A 7,854-nucleotide genomic window follows, 5' to 3' on the forward strand; every position below is an offset into this window, starting at 1 on the left:
GCGACGTTACCTTATTTCAATGGGGGAATACCTGTTCCGCGCGTTACAAACTGCATGAACGTGCATACACGAGACGACACGTGTGTTGCATCGTGAGCGCCCTCGTAGGCAGTCACAAGAGAGAGAGCTTTGTATACGCGTGTATGTGTGATCTTCTCGCCCGCACGCTCGTGCATCAAGAAGACTGGCTCTCGGGGAGGTGTCCAGGTGCCCGGTTCCTCTCTTCTTTCATCTTCGTCCAACCCTTTCCCACCCGCTGCTTTTGTCTCAAAATCATTCCCACGTTCAACGGCTACAAAAATACCCGGCCACTTTTCCGAGAGAGCGATCCTCTGACCGATCACCGGCGACATAGTACACCGACTCGATACCCGCTCTCGAGATTAGAACGGGGACTCTTAACAGGCGCGAAGACGTCGTTGGGTGTCGCCCGTCAGAGCTGGAATTTCGAAACCACTCGACCAAAAGGATGAAATTGCAACCCTCGATAAGGAAACGGTGTCGAAAAAGAGAGCCAAGAGTTGCTTGTAGTAATAAGAAATAAAGACTAATACTTGAAAAAACTACACACATGTATATAAAATTATTTTTTCATTGATAAATTATAATGAAAATAATAAATTAAAGTTAAAAATTTGCACAAAAAGAGAAAATAATATTCTAGAATAGTAAATTTATATTACTATAATCATATTTAAATATAAGATTATATAGCATACAAGAAATAATTATTTCTCTCTCGTTTATCCGAGATTCTACGAAATTTTAATTCACAATTTAATATTCAAAATTTCTATTATCAATGAACAGAAAAGTGACGGATTCGAGTTCTTAGCTCGGACTTAATTTCTCTTCAAAGAAAAAATTTTGCTGCAAATAATATTTCTTCCGTTTTTAACGATAATTTCCATAAATAACTTGATATATGTCGCTGAAAGCATGTCGCGAAATAATCGATAACGTAATAATATTGATGAGAAAAAAATTTAATATTGATGAGAAAATCATGCACATAGAATGACTCACAAGCTTCGTTCATCTTCCGATTGTCTTCGCGCCTTTCCTTCCATTTTTCACGCAAGTGACGCTTCCGATGAGTCTCCCTCTTCCATTATTAGACATTAGTCGAGATCGCGAGTTATAGTAGACAATGAGTTTATCGATTCCGGATGAAGGTGCGCCGTGCAACTTTGATAAACGGAGAGACCTGTCCGCGAGACGATCACTGCCTCGACTCTTCGTCGGTCCGTACGTCGTTCGCGGCAATTACTGCCGGCCGAGCCCTGCGTCAGAGAGAAAGAGAAAGAGAGGAGCGTGCTCGCACACAAATGTACGAGACTTTTTAAACGCGAGTCAACACTGTCGGCGAGCCGACAGAGGCATCGCGTGTACCGGCAGATAGTATCGCCGAGATACAACAATAGAGCCAAGACCGCCTTACCCTTCTCCCCCTCCCCCCATCCCATCGCCGCCGCCCTCATTCTCTTTCTCTCTCTTTCTCTCTTTCCTTCTATTCCTCTCTCTCCACGAAATATTCCCACAGTCCAGCCTCACACACGCCGGATTAACGCACCCACTGGGCTTCCCATTGTCAACGCACGTAACGTACACACGCATACGAACACGCATGTCGACCGTGCGGCCTCACAATGCCCCAATATTCCTCAATCTAAAACGGCCCGGCGTCTTTTTACATGATTGTTAAGGGCAGCCTTCCCATTATACAACAGGCCCTTGGTCCCTTGGATCAGGTTGCTTCGATTTTTACTATCAACTATGACCGTACCATCACGCGATATACGCATCGTGGTAGCGTTATTGTTCACCGACGAAATCCGTGTCGTCGACCGATCGTAACTGCACTTTGCAGTTTTTCGAGGATTATATTGGTCGTCGTACAATCGCAAGTTAAAATAAACGTAAATTCTGTTAAGTTACGACTGGATAGAAGAAAGAATTGTCGTAAACGACGTTTGGATTGAAAGCCTTTCAACTAGCACCGTTACGCGATCCGACACATGACTCTTATTTGAGCGTAGTTGACGCATAACCCTTGACTCGTACTTGCAAGTCGTACACGACGCGATTTATATACATAGATTCATTGTATAACATGACGTAACAGCTTCCGTCGATAAAAATGTAACCGGACGCAACACGTGCGTTTATTTCGAATCATGAGATACAAACAAATATTAATCGAAGGGAGCTGCATTTTCACCTTAAACGTCCGTCCGACAAGATCACTCATATCGTATCCATGTCGGCCTTGAGGGTCACGTAGCACGGATGGACAGACAGGAAATAACTATCTCGCTGCACTAAGAAGAAGACACCGTCGAAGAGACGGGGAAAAGAGCGGCACTTAAGAGACTCTGGAGGTTTAATTATCTTCCTCTTGTTATAATTCTTGCGTGCGCAAAGAACAGTTGTAAGCGATATCTAACAAAGTTTTCTAGTAATATACGTTAGCAGATAAAAAGCTATACTATAAGCAAATACATTGACAATTTTATTACTTTAATCTGGATCAAAGCTTCCTTGGATTGAGCTCCTTTATCAAATAAAAAAAATTCATTTTTGAATTCGAATAAGTTATGAATGACTGAGATATCTCGTGATTTCATAAGAGGCTCTCGGATTCATTAGCAACGTTCGTTTTTGTCGATGATAGTTATTAGTCGAGCAATAATCCGATACCGCGTGAAAGCTTCTTTCGTTACGTACACTTTAGATTACGTCCAGTCTCTCTTATACGATTTGCCCGAGAATCCCGCGTACACTTTGAGCATGTGTGGAACTCTCCTTCTACAACAGCATTCCATCGCGAGTAATTCTCATTCGCCGCGACTTTAATAACAGGATTAATATAATTTACAAGAATTAAGTATAGTCGCCACAACGATATGCCAATGCATAATGATTATATTATTGCAGAATATGCATACATAGTTGTTTCTTTTGCGAACGAAGGCAGATATTTCATTTTTTCTATACATTCTACTTCTCTAAATTTTTTCTTACATAGTCAATGTTGTTGAAGAGCGGAATGTAGACTATACATAAACATTTTAACATGCTTCGTAAACATCAGAATGTTTGTCTACGGTAAAAATCTCAACAATTAAAAATATTATATCCTATCGAATATATCCCATAAAATATTTTTTATTCATTATGTATTTATTTATGCATGTATGTATGCACAAATAAATACACATACATATCTATGCATACATATGTATCCGTATGTTATAAAAGTTTTTTTAGACACAACTATTAATTTTTTTCATAGTACGGTATTAGTGGCGATTCAGAAGAATTCTCAGCAAGAGCAAATCTCAGCCGCTGCTCGTAATTATATCACCGCCGTTTTAAATTTTAATGTCGGGAGCAGCGAGCCTGCAATGGTTAATGATCTCTCGCAGCGGTGGAAAAACATTAATGTCGAAAGTACTTGAGAAGTAATTGATCAAAGGGAAGTTATTAACGGCGTCAAGCAGAATTGTAGACATAACGCCAAATACATTTAAAGAATCATATAGTTAAATACGCTACACTTACGTAGCTATTAGGTAGATATTCCTGAGATAAAGAATATAAATAAATGAAGTCAAGATGAATTTAACAAAAAAAAATTGTACTTGTAGCTTTTATATTTAGTAAAATAATTTTCTACACGAGTAGAAATTTAGAGAGACCATTGTTTCATTTGTTCTTAAATACAGTGACATTTATTACTATAAAAATATATGTGGCTGTATCAAAGAATTTTATTAATCATCCGCAAAAGAACGCAACATTCTGCCGAGATCGACTCTTTGCGAGAAGACACAGAAACGCAAGTGAGACAAGTCACGCACACGCGTGTTGAACAATGCCGGGCATACCAGGTGACCGCCTGTGTTCGGTGTTTTGCGAACAAATCGGAGAGCGTCGCATTGGCACCCAAACTCGTCGACAAGGGAGACTGGAGAAGGGGCGCGGGGTAGTAGCATCAACCGCTGTTGAAAGGAGGAGAAAGAAGAGAAGAAGGAGAAAAACGAGAAAAAGAAGCAGCAGCAGAGAGGCTGAAAGCATTGTTACGTTTTTCTTGTGCCTTTCTCCATGCAAGTCTCCCCCCTCCCCCTCTCGTTTTTTTCCCGTTCTCTTTCTTTTTCCTCCTACCCCAAATTTCATACCGGTGCACCATGCGATACCTTCTACCTCCCCAAAGCCATCACAAACGCACCGGCTCGTACTCAGGTGTGCTCCATTGTTGTCCGTCCTACATATCGCGTACCACGGCCTCGCGTTTTGCCCTCCTTATTATGTGTTTGGCCATTATAAGTAGGTAGAAGAAAGAGAGCGAAGAAAGGCAGAGGAAGAGAAAGAAAGAGCAGAGAATACGTACATACACGCACGTGAGCGATAGTCAAGAGATCAAGTGGCATTTTATCGTCTTTAGACACAATGTTAGTTATGTCATGTTGCAATCTCATATAAACGAGTAAATTATAGCTTTTCAATACGATAATTGTTTATTTTATAATATGTTTGTAAGATAATTACATGCTCGAAAATCAACAACGATATTCAATCGTGTAATTTTGATTTTTTACCGTTATATTCTCTCTTTCTAAATATAATATTTTCTAAAATTTCCTAATAGTAGCGTGCTTTACCTTTAAATTAATGTTAATACGTACGCATAGAGAAGAAAAGCTAATATTGATTTTAGCGAAGTGGACAGCAGTCTGTACATTTGCAAATGGAAACTTATGTGTCTCCAATTTTAATATAAACAAAAAAGATGAAACGCGCCGGGAACTAAAATTTCTTTAGTGAAAGAAGATAGAAATTTTTCTCGTTGCTTTTGAGCTTTTAGCGAGAGGAGTAAACTAGGCAAAGGGACAGGTTTAATTTTTGCATGCTGAAACGCTTACATAATATTCGCCGCAGTACGCGACGTTTTATTGCTCGATTTGCGAGAAGCGTTCCAGCGGTATATGCGAAGCACGACTCTTTATTATCGCGGACACAAGTACGTGGGATACGCGCTTTTTTGAGCAAACACGCGATTTCCCTCGGTTTTCAGTACGTCGGCGCAGTACTTGCTGCGAGGAGGGAAAAAAGCGAAGGGCCTTAAGAGCCACAGCCAAAGGGATTTACGCGATGCTCGACGTGACCTTAAGGTCGTGGCGTCGAAAAATTGCTAAATTATTTAAGACTTCCTTAGCCACACGTCGGTACTTGTTGCCGGGTGATTTATTTCGACTATCGTGATGCATAGCCCCGCTATCCAATATTGTAATACGTTTTGCATATGTGCACGTATCATTGTCGATGCTCGTGGTCTGGGGGGGGCCCGGCGATTGAAACACTATCCGGGCTATATCTCAACAAGTTGGCCGGGCGTTATGAGTATCCGCTCCGCGTGGCATTATGTTCCCGATGGTACAACAAGTCGCAAGAGAAACGCAAGAGGAAGATACTTTCACGATCGTTGAATCGGAATTCCCGTGTTATTGCATTCGGCGAGACAAGACAGGTGTAATACCGACTCTCCTTTTAATACACATGTTCGTCATTTGTCGCGTCACTTGTCATTGTGATGAAAAAAATGCACAAAAAATTTTCCTACGTTAATTATTATTAATGATGTGATATGCGTGAATTGTAAGAGATTCAAAGAAATCAACTAGTTTATAATGAGCGCGAATTATCGTGACAGATTGGATACAATTATTTCATGTTATTAATTGCCATTTTATGATTGCGCGAATCAATGATATCGAGGCGCGTACCGAGAGAAATCTGTCCTGAACGCAATTAAATAGATTCAATATTAACTAACATTAAAATGCGTTCTAGTAATTAATATTAATTACTATAATCCTAAAACTACCATAAAATGTTTCAGCTGAAATGAGTTTCTCCTATTATCGTCCATTTTCCGCAGCACATGCATATAATTACATGAATAATCAGTTAATATCATACTCGTTACAAATCAATTTAATATTGTTTATAGAATTTTATTATAAATTTTTTTGAATATTTTTATTGCATGTTTTCTTGATATTTTATGCTTGATATTCTTTATTCACAATCTTTTTATTAAAATTTAACTTTATATTAATTTGATATTTAATTTTATACATATTGACTTAATATTTCGCTTTACTAATATTTTCAAATTTTTTTCTTTATTTAAATTTCTAGCAAAATTGCTAATTGAGTAATATATTCAAAATTATAAACATTTAATTATCAAAAACAGAAGATTAAATATTTTTATTTATTAAATATTAAATAATAAATTTTCTCTCTCAGATATCAAACAATTTATATAAAGACAAATAATAAATACATTTTTATGTTATTTATTCTTATAAAATTCTATAAACATATTTGATATATAAATTTCACAAATATATTTTATCTCGAGATAAAAACAAAAATAATATACATAGAACTCACCAGTACGATGCGCAACAGCGAAGTTGTGATACATGATGTTAATCTGTAATACATAAAAATATATACAAATTATAAAGCGGTTTATTTAAGATAATTAATATTTTAATCGAATGTATCTTTTTATTAAAACATATTAGATACATTTAAAGTATCTGTTTTTTTTTCTTTTTATTATTTTTTTCATTCAAATATTTTAGAGATAACTGATATCATATCAATTTTTGCACGATATATAATATTTATAAAATAGCGCAATTGTTACTTATATGTAATGATTTTTAATTATATACTTTATATATGTTGCAAAATAAGAAATTAATAAACATTATACAGCATAATTACGAAATCTCACTTGCGCGTTTAAACGTTAGTTCGCTATATAATATTTATCAATTTTTTTTAAATTTTGCGTTCTTCCATTCTAATTTCTGTCCCTTAATTCCCTTCCCTAATTCTGTCCCTTAATGTACCGGTATATTTCTATATCAATTCTTTCTTTAATTTAGAATTTTAAAATATTAGCATTGTGCTTAGCTTTAAAATTCTTTTTATTTATAAGTAGATATTTAATAAAATATTACATAGTTTATAAAAGATTTTTTCTTTTAGATATATACTTTTATATAATAAACAAAACTTTAATATTTTTATATCAATAATCTAAATAATTTATTTATATTTATTTATATTTATTTTTTTGTTTATATAAATACATATATATATTTCAAATACAATATTGAAATTTTATGTATCTATAAAAATAAAATATCAATAATAATTTTAAATATATAATAATAATTTTATTAGATATACTATATAAAATATTTTAAAATAAAATATAGGATATACAATTCTTTACACATATACATTATATAATAATGTAAATATTATATATTATCTAAATGTATTATATAAATATATTGTGTAAATGTTATATAATAATAATATCAAAATTGAATCGCGATAAAATTACACGCAATATAAACAAATAAAATAAAATAAAATAAATTATAAATTGCTCACCTTCAGCTGCTTCATCGTTGCCCGATGCCCTTCCTGAGCTTCCTCCTTTTCTCTTTATCTTATTTTTGAACTCACACTCGCGACAAATATTTTATACACGGACACACTTTATTACAATCATGTCACTTTGTACGTCACTCCCGAAAATTGTACGCGCACTCCCGAGAAAATGGACGCGTTTTTTATTATATATTTCAATAGACAAGCAAATATTATTATCATTCTACTCGAAATACTTATATTCAAAACCGCGTAGACAAATTTATGCATTATTTACCGCGACAATATGCGAAAATTTTCATTGTTAACGAATGTACATAGGCTCGAATTTTAAGACAATTTTATGTTTTGTATCTCGCGTTATAACAT

The 7,854-nt window shown here is 35.4% G+C and overlaps 1 protein-coding gene across 1 annotated transcript in view; it reads right to left on the reverse strand.

Annotated features, from left to right (window-relative positions):
• The window catches only part of Sox102f (transcription factor Sox102F), a 158,745-nt gene extending 150,891 nt beyond the window's left edge, over positions 1-7,854 (reverse strand). The window contains exons 1-2 of the mRNA XM_083098862.1: positions 7,486-7,854; positions 6,463-6,505 (exon numbers count right to left, since the gene is read on the reverse strand). The gene's annotated coding sequence lies outside the window, so the exon portion shown is untranslated. The remainder of the gene's footprint in view (positions 1-6,462; positions 6,506-7,485) is intronic.

This window comes from Camponotus vicinus, unplaced genomic scaffold, assembly GCF_025532165.1.
Source record: "Camponotus vicinus isolate PSW18456_S1 unplaced genomic scaffold, iyCamVici1.0 SCAF_4, whole genome shotgun sequence".
Taxonomy (NCBI): Eukaryota; Metazoa; Arthropoda; class Insecta; order Hymenoptera; family Formicidae; genus Camponotus; species Camponotus vicinus.